The sequence below is a fragment of the Melanerpes formicivorus genome, unplaced genomic scaffold, assembly GCF_026170545.1.
Source record: "Melanerpes formicivorus ecotype bairdi unplaced genomic scaffold, bMelFor1.0.p_v2 SCAF_56, whole genome shotgun sequence".
NCBI lineage: Eukaryota > Metazoa > Chordata > Aves > Piciformes > Picidae > Melanerpes > Melanerpes formicivorus.
In genome coordinates, this window is record NW_027142408.1 from 937,817 (window position 1) to 947,066 (window position 9,250).

Sequence of the window (9,250 nt, forward strand, 5' to 3'; positions counted from 1 at the left end):
TTGGCACATCCCTGCAATCAGTTGTGAACTCCCTAACTCAGCAGCCAGTGGTGTTTCATGTCTAGTGCTACAATCACCTGTGCCCTTGCAACACAGGAAGCAGCAATAGAACAGGCTTTATTAAACCCCAAGAAGCCAGGTTCAGCTGTGGTTGAGCAACTTAGCAGCACTCTTCACAAGGGATGAGCAGTTAAGTGTGAAGGCTTTGCAATCAGTGCCTGGCTACTCATTTTGCCCATGTCAGTATGCCCACAAGGGATCACCTTTGCATTTATTTGGCAACACTGGAGGAGATCTTTTCTGAAGACATAACAATAATTTTGCCCTCAGAAGTGTGCCTGTGCCTGTTTTCAGTCTTGGCTCACCTTTTCTCTCAGCAGAGCTGAGGAAAGGTGGCCTCTGCAATGGCAGTCTGTAGATTTTCTTTCCTACTTGACATGAAACATGAAGGAACAATATCTGGAGGCTACGAGGAATACTAGGCAGAGGGCAGTAATGTACCCTGCTGCTCACCAGTTGCATGTAGTCTTCTGCTCTTGATATATGAGGAGATGGACAGGCAGTCAGCTACTTTTGCAGCGGCTCAGCTCAGAGTCCTCCTCCTGCTGCGGTGTACAGCACTTCAACAGCAACTCCACAACACTCATACTCCCTCAACCTCACCCTCAACAGGAATTTCCAAGCCATTTACCAGCTTGTTAGTTTGACTCCAAGCTCATCTCTGACCAACAAATGCAGGAGAATCGCAGGAGACTCTGTGACTCAGAACCACCCTTGCAATCCAGTTTCTCTGCCATTTGTTCCTCCAGAACACCACGTGTTGCTACCAGCAGTACATTAGCTGTGCAAAAAGACACCCTCCACCTTTCCTCTGTGGGACCACAGTTTTGTTTTGCTTTTATCACTGCTCCTTTATTATCATAGTATCATAGTATCATAGTACCAGTCAGGGTTGGAAGGGACCACAAGGATCATCTATTTCTAACCCCCCTGCCATGGGCAGGGACACCCCACACTAGATCAGCCTGGACAGACCCTCATCCAGCCTGGGCTTAAACACCTCCAGGGACGGTGCCCCAATCACCTCCCTGGACAACCCATTCCAGGGTTTCACCACTCTTATGGGGAAGAACTTCCTCCTCACCTCCAGCCTGAATCTCCCCACCTCCAGCTTCATTCCATTCCCCCTAGTCCTATCACTACCTGAGATCCTGAGAAGTCCTTCCCCAGCCTTCCTGTAGCCCCCTTCAGATACTGGAAGGCCACAATGAGGTCACTTCGGATCCTTCTCCTCTGCAGACTGAACAGCCCCAGCTCTTTCAGTCTGTCCTCATAGCAGAGGTGCTCCAGCCCTCTGATCATCCTCCTGGCCCTGCTCTGGACACCTTCCAGCACCTCCAGATTCCTCTTGTAATAGGAGCTCCAGAACTGGAGGCAGTACTCCAGGTGGGGTCTCACCAGGGCTGAGCAGAGGGGGAGGATCACCTCCCTTGCCCTGCTGGCCACACTTCTCCTGCTGCAGCCCAGGATCTGATTGGCTTTGTGGGCTGCAAGTGCACACTGAGAGCTCATGTTGAGCTTTTTGTCCACCAGCACCCCCAAGTCTCTCTCCTCAGGGCTGTTTTCCATTATGCTGTGAGAATATTTGGCTAAGAAGCTCACTAAGCACAACATAACTCATCTTGAATCCCTTCAAGATGTGTTCGAGAGGGGACTGGACGTGACACTTGGTGCCATGGTTTATTGAGCGTGAAGTCTTCCCTCCCCTCCCCTCCCCCCCCCCCTCCCCTCCCCTCCCCTCCCCTCCCCTCCCCTCCCCTCCCTTCCCCTCTCCCCTCCCTTCCCCTCTCCCCTCCCCTCCCCTCTCCTCTCCTCTCCTCTCCTCTCCTCTCCTCTCCTCTCCTCTCCTCTCCTCTCCTCTCCTCTCCTCTCCTCTCCTCTCCTCTCCTCTCCTCTCCTCTCCTCTCCTCTCCTCTCCGAACCTCTCCTCAACAGGTATAACTCATTTAAAGTAGCCAGATGCCAGTTATAACTTTGGTCTTCCCATGGCAGACATCTCCTGGCCACGGAGAGTTTTGTGTAATTAGCAACATATCTTCTTGGAAACAGATTTCAGTCATTAATTCCCTGTGCATTTCCCCCCCTTACCAGATATTTCAAGCCTTTGCTATCTTGTTAACCTCTCAGCAGTGAATTGTCTAGAGCAAGAGATGCTAATTTTTCCAACCCTACACAATAGAAGTCTTTGTGTCAGTGGCATCCTACCATGTGGAGGGGGGAAGGAGTAACAATGATATCAGTCAGTTAGTGGAAAATGAAGTAAAACTGCAGCAAAATGTGAATACAGAGTTGGTGGATGCTTAGCATGTGAACTGAGGCATTTGTTTTGCACTCTCAGCCAGTTTCTAGGTCTTGAAGCTGCTTTAAAGCTTGTCAGAGGAAATTGAAAAGGTTGTCAGTAGATCCAAAAAGACATCTCACCTACACAGCTCAGGAGTCCCAGAGCATGCACCTTACCACAGACCACATAAGACTGTGACTCAGCCTCAGAGATACCACTTGTATTGCTGACCCTGTGAGAGGCTGAGAAGCACAGAGGTGTCTGGAAGGAAGTTAAGGCAGGCTGATACAGCTTCAGGCGTGGATGGGTTTGCTCTAGGAACTTACTCTGCTAGACTTTGACAGGAAAGAAAACAGAGACTTTGAGAGCAAAGAAAAGAGCATAACATAGTTCATTCACTATGTGACACATGCTTGGAACTGAGTATGTGTGCACAGGGCATGCACAGTCCCTCTACGTTACACTGAGTCAGTTAGTTCCCTCAACCAATCAGCTCAGGCTTTGATCTCACCCATTTTAAGCAGCCTTTACATTTCACACAGAATCACTGTAGAAAACACTGAACTAGTTTGTTCCTCTCACCCAGCTTTAGTTACCTGCAAGGCAGATGTCTGCCTCAGGCCCAGACACCAAAAATTTGCTCTGCAGCTGAGAAGCAGACACAGATGATTCATATGATCCATTTTCAGCCACCTAGTGAAGTATGAAACAAACTGTTCCTCAAATGGGGCTGGGGTTTTTTTGGTTTCTAGTGGGGGGTCTAGCCAGGAAGCTCAGAGATACACAGAGGCAGCTGGTTAGCTGAATCCCACCTGGTTTCTTTCACTGCGCACCAGAACCCCAAAATGACTTCAGGTGAGGTTGAATTCCATCTTTCCAAGTACAGCTAGATGTAGAAGTGTATAACTGCAACATTAGTCCTGAACAACAAATTATATCTTTGAAGTACCCTGTAAACTCCAACTACACAGCAATTAGACTATCCTATTAGTCAAATAAAGCACAGAATAGTGACCCATTTATTCTTTTGCTATTATGGGAAATTAATGACCTGTGTTTTCTGACCAGGCATTCATCCTTCCTCCAAATACCTGGGGATTTAAACTTTAACTACTTGAACAGCTCCACAAAATTACTGGTGGGCAGAAGTGACCAGGCAAGCATTTGAAATGCACTGTGACAGGCTGAAAAGACTCAGACAAACATGTGAACATAAGATCCCATTCAGAGTCAGATTCAGGAGCAGGAGAGGGATTCTGTTTACAGGTGCATGGAGGCTGCTGTTTGGAGTATATTTGCTTCATTTTTTTTCTCATTACTGCCTTGCAAATAAATGAGAGCATTTTCTGGGTAGCTGGTTTGTTGTCCCTCTCTCTCTCCTTATCCAGCATCTCTGAGAACAATGTGCAAGTCCACTGTGAGGAGTTCTTTACTGTGGAGGAAGAAAACACTCACTATACACAAGGAACATGTAGAAGAAGTGGGAAGACGTCAGGAAACAAAGCACAATGTCAGACTCTAATGAATGCAAGCAACTATTAGCAGCTGTGAGTGGATAAAAATATTCATTATCTTTGCCAGTAAATTCTGTGGTTGTCCTACTGAAAATCACAAAGGGAAAGTGAGATAGTTGGTCTCTAACTTATTTTTCACAGAGCACATCTCAGGGTGAGGACAGCACAAACCACTCCACCTTCCTTAATGATTCATAAGTCAAAGGATGCTGGTAGAACCACAGGCTGTTTTCTAGCTAGAAATTGCACAGGTACTGTGTGTAATATTTACTTCATGAAGAATGCCAGGCTAACAGGAATGCAGTTTGACTGGTTTAGGATTTGTGAAAGAAAGGAAAAAAACCCTGAAACCTGTTTGCTTTCTTATGAATCAAAACCTACTTGATCGAACGCTTCAACTCACCAAAACGTTGTGAAAGAACCTGGGGCTGGGCTCAGCAGGAATGGAGTAGCTGAGGTAGAAGAAACAGATCCACAGCAGTGGATAGGACAAGGGACAATGGGTACAAACTCCAGCACAGGAGGTTCCACCTCAACACGAGGAAGAACTTTACTGTAAGGTCACGGAGCACTGGAGCAGGCTGCCCAGAGAGGTTGTGGAGTCTCCTTCTCTGGAGACTTTCCAGCCCTGTCTGGATGTGTCCCTGTGTGACCTGCGCTGGATTCTATGATCCTGCTCTGGCAGGGGGGTTGGACTTGATGGAGGTCCTTTCCAACCCCTAACATCCTGTGATCCTGTCATTCCCTGGCTATAAATCCTTGTCAGCTCAGTGCATTTGCAGCTGAGATTCCTCCAGCCACTTCCCCACAAGACAAGAGTTAACATGCAACCTACAAGCTGAAGTTCAAGGTTACAGAACATGTATTTGTGTGTTTACTTTAGGTAATAAAATGAGACAAATGCTGATGTGTTGTGACCCATTAATCTCTACTGAGAGCAGGATGTAAACCATGGCAAGCTTCAGTCAAGAAAATGCACTTCAGCTCCTAAGTTCCCTAAAATCACCTGCAGACAAACACATCCAAACACCTCTTCATGAAGAATTTGAATTTCATAATCAAAATCAATATTCTTTTAGTAAAACAGATCACTGTGATTGATTGATTGTTCTCTAAACATGAGCACAGCAGCACCCAGCCTCTGGAGGTGCAGACTCACAGAATTGTTAGGGTTGGAAGGGACCTCAAGGATCATCTAGTTCCAACCCCTCTGCCATGGGCAGGGGCACCTCACACATGGCCCAGACCATGTGAAGGCTTCTGGAGGTTGCAGCAGCGTTTCTAATCTAAAAGAAAAATCATCATAATGTCCTTTCATCTATAATCTTAACCATTCAAATAGCTCTTTGCCATCAGATAAGGCCTAATGATGTGCATACATTCTAACACTGTGATAAATCCTTTTCATTGCCACTGCAGAAACTCAGAGTGCTTTCAGATCTGTAGGTTAATTCCTTTTGTAAGCAGCCTTTGAAATCCATTTCAAAACACTACAGAGCTTTTTTATGTAAGCATCTTTTAATATGTCTTCTTGCTTCTCCTTCCTGAATTCATTCATCACAAACTGAAGCCACCAGTGTCTTTTGCTTAATTATCCTTTGCCTCCTATTGGCCTTTCAGCCAGGAATTTGCTCTATAAAACAAACAGTCTCCAAAAAGCAACCAAACTGCAACTGAGTGAAAAAAGTGACTCTGTGTCAGTGCTAATAGCTCACCAAAACAATAGATACATACTCCTGAATAATGGCAGGTAAGATTGGAGGCCAACATGGTATGATTAAAGATTAGCACATCAATCTGTGACTGATGACAAAGTGAGAAGAGCCCCCAGGTACCAGCAGTATTAATGGCACAGCACTGTGCTGCATCCTGCATCAGCAGCACTTAAACAGCACATGCTGCTGAACTCAGGTTCCTCTGCCACCAGCTGAACTGCTCCTCTTTTACATCATGCAGCAGGATGAGGACAGAGGAGACAAAAAACTTTGAAGCACTGTTGCCTACTGGTTTCCCTGGGCAGTTCTGTTTCAACCAACCAGTGCCATTTAGTCATCCTTCACCTACCAGAATGTTGTGCTCCAGTTTGCACCTCCAAAAGTCCCCATGCCCTGCTGGGGGCAATCCATGAAACCCTTTTTTATTTCAGCTGGCTCACCTAGGCCAAGAGTATCACATTGACATCTCAAAACATTTTTCTGCTTGGAAACTTTGCCCTGCTCTGTTGTGCCCCTCTTTATCCAGCCACCCAGCTTCCCATCCCATAGGAGCTCAGGATCCTCCTCGCTGCTGTGATGAGATTTCACGTTTTCACACTTTCTGCACCCTCAAACATCTAAAAGGGATTTCTCAGTGTAAATGAAAGGAGAACTGGCCCTGTGACAGCACATCACACCACAGCACTAGGGAACTCAGTGCCACCAAGTCAAACAAATTAAATGTTGGCATTCTTAGGAACTGTCACGCTGCCTCCCACGATCCCTCAACTATGTGGTGGTATTTGCACACTAATTCATAACATGCACTGGTCCAACCATGGCACTGAAATTTGCTGTCTAAGCTGTCAGCTCATGGTTTGGACCACTCCACTCTGTGCTGGGTTAGGAACTGGCTGGAGGGCCGAGCCCAGAGAGTGGTGGTGAATGGTGCCACATCCAGCTGGTGGCCAGGCACCAGTGGCATCCCCCAGGGATCAGTGCTGGGCCCTGTGCTCTTTAACATCTTCACTGATGATCTGGATGAGGGGGTTGAGTCAGTCATCAGCAAGTTTGCAGATGACACCAAGTTAGGAGCAGATGTTACTCAGTTAGAGGGTAGAAAGGCTCTGCAGAGGGACCTCGACCGACTGGACAGATGGGCAGAGGCCAATGGGATGGCATTCAACAAGTCCAAGTGCCAGGGGCTGCACTTTGGCTACAGCAATCCCATGCAGAGCTGCAGGCTGGGGTCGGAGTGGCTGAGAGCTGCCAAACAGAGAGGGCCCTGGGGGTGCTGATTGACAGCTGCCTGAATATGAGCCAGCAGTGTGCCCAGGTGGCCAAGAGGGCCAATGGCATCCTGGCCTGCATTAGGAACAGTGTGGCCAGCAGGAGCAGGGAAGTCATTGTGCCCCTGGACTCTGCTTTGGTTAGGCCGCACCTTGAGTCCTGTGTCCAGTTCTGGATGAGCTTTTGAAGTCCCTTCCAGCCCCTGACACTTTGTGATTCTGTAACAGTTACTTAAGAGAAGTTTTTAGACCTTTTGGTTGTATAGCCAGACCTTCCTCTGCACAGTGAATCAGTGTAATTCTGCTTCCTGGTGAGTGGTGCACTTAAAGCAGCCAAGATGTAACATGCCAAGATGCAATTAGTTACATAAAAATGCTATTAAAAGCAGTCCAAGACAAACGTGGTTTTGCCATGGAAACCTAAATATGCAATCCCATTACTAATCTCTTGAAGAACCCAGGTTTTTAAAGACCCAAACACCACAGGAATCAGTCATTATGGCATTGCAGCACATCCTGCTCAAACACAGGAATATTACATTTAAACAGCTACTTGCATTTAAATGATTAGGATTCAGGGGGGAAAGAAGAACAGCCCCAAATGTGTGGTGCATATCTGCATCAAGCAGTGACATTCAGATTTTGTGGTGAAAAGCTATTCAGTTTCAAGGAACTCTGTGCAAAAAGGAATATGCAGGTTAGCATGAATGGTATTTACAGGGAAGAAAAGAATGACTGCACACATTATATAACCATCACTAAAATTCATTGCTGTTGGAGCTCACAGGAAGGAATTCTGTGGCTGAATAACAAAACTGGAAATGTTATGACCATGAGGGGCCACGAGGATGATCAGAGGGGCTGGAGAACCTCTCCTATGAGGACAGACTGAAAGAGTTGGGGCTGTTCAGTCTGGAGAAGAGAAGGCTCTGAGGTGACCTAATTGTGGCCTTCCAGTATCTGAAGGGGGCTACAGGAAGGCTGGGGAGGGACTTCTCAGGATCTCAGGTAGTGATAGGACTAGGGGAAATGGAATGAAGCTGGAGGTGAGGAGGAAGTTCTTCCCCATGAGAGTGGTGAAGCCCTGGAATGGGCTGTTCAGGGAAGTGGTTGGGGCCCCGTCCCTGGAGGTGTTTAAGCCCAGGCTGGATGAGGCTCTGTCCAGGCTGATCTAGTGTGGGGTGTCCCTGCCCATGGCAGGGGGGTTGGAACTAGATGATCCTTGTGGTCCCTGCCAACCCTGACTGATTCTGTGATATGACCAAGTGTTAGCTGCACTTCCTCTGTATAAGGTGAGGAGAATCACATGTCTTGTTCCAAATCACAAACTGATCAATCCAGTTTTCCACCCACTCAGATTTCTCCCTCTACAGCACAGTCTCAACAGATTTAGGGCCAGACTGTGAAATTAATTGAACATACGGTCTCCAGAATGCAACCTCAAGAACAAACCACCTACACCTAGTCGGGCACAAGCCTGACTCCAAAGCACATTCAGACAGGGACCTGCAGACACGTGCCTCCAAAGCCTGGAGCCCTTTCCTGAAGATAAACAGGTGGCACACAAAATTCACTTTCCAAAAATGGTCTAAAGGAGGAATATTCTCTTACCTGATAACCAATGGGGTATAGTACTCAGAAAAGAGAAAGGCCAAGCTCAGTGTCTTCCTTAGCCTAATGGAGATTCGATCTTTTAACTTCCACTTCTTCAGAGTGCAAGAAGCATTGAGCCACGAAGGTTGTCAGGATAGGGAGAGAGCACAGGAAAGAATACAAATTATTGCTTCTTCCTCCTTTAGAAGCCATGATTTCAGAGCTAAGTGGCTAGTACTGCATTTTAGAAGTGTACCAACCCTATTTATGTACTGGGTATGCTGGAAGCATGGATAAGTTATGTTGAAAGGAGCCAGCTGCTCCCCACCTAAGAGTTTGATTTGAGGTGAGGAAGACAGGCATCTCAGGCTGAGGCATTTCCTGTCAGCATGAATGCCCAAGTGAGAAACATCATGCAGCTCAAAAACACCCAACAAAACAACACAAACACCCTAACTGGTTCAGTCTCTGGAGCAGCTGCAGACACTTGCATGAAACCTTCTTAAAATGTAATCTAACATCACAGATGCTTATGTTGAGGTTAGCCACCATGCAACACTGCCCGGGTTAACTCTGGGTGAAAGAGTGCTACATCATGCCAGTGACAAGCCACTCCATCCTAAGCCATACAAGGAGAAATAAGAATAATAAAAAAGCTGGCTGATGCCACATCCCTCATTTGGGAGAAATATTTGTACTAAGAAGTGTGACAACACGAGGAGAAACTTCTTTACCTTGAGGGTGATGGAGCACCGGAACAGCCTGCCCAGAGAGGTTGTGGAGACTTTCCTGGAGACTTTCCAAGCCAGCCTGGATGTG

The 9,250-nt window shown here is 46.9% G+C and overlaps 1 protein-coding gene across 2 annotated transcripts in view; it reads right to left on the reverse strand.

Annotated features, from left to right (window-relative positions):
* The window catches only part of LOC137452604 (feather beta keratin-like), a 43,092-nt gene extending 38,764 nt beyond the window's left edge, over window positions 1-4,328 (reverse strand). The window contains exon 1 of one of the 2 annotated variants that reach the window (XM_068161130.1): window positions 4,259-4,328. The gene's annotated coding sequence lies outside the window, so the exon portion shown is untranslated. The remainder of the gene's footprint in view (window positions 1-4,258) is intronic. The other variant, XM_068161131.1, reaches the window with a different exon arrangement.
* Window positions 4,329-9,250: the final 4,922 nt, after the last annotated feature.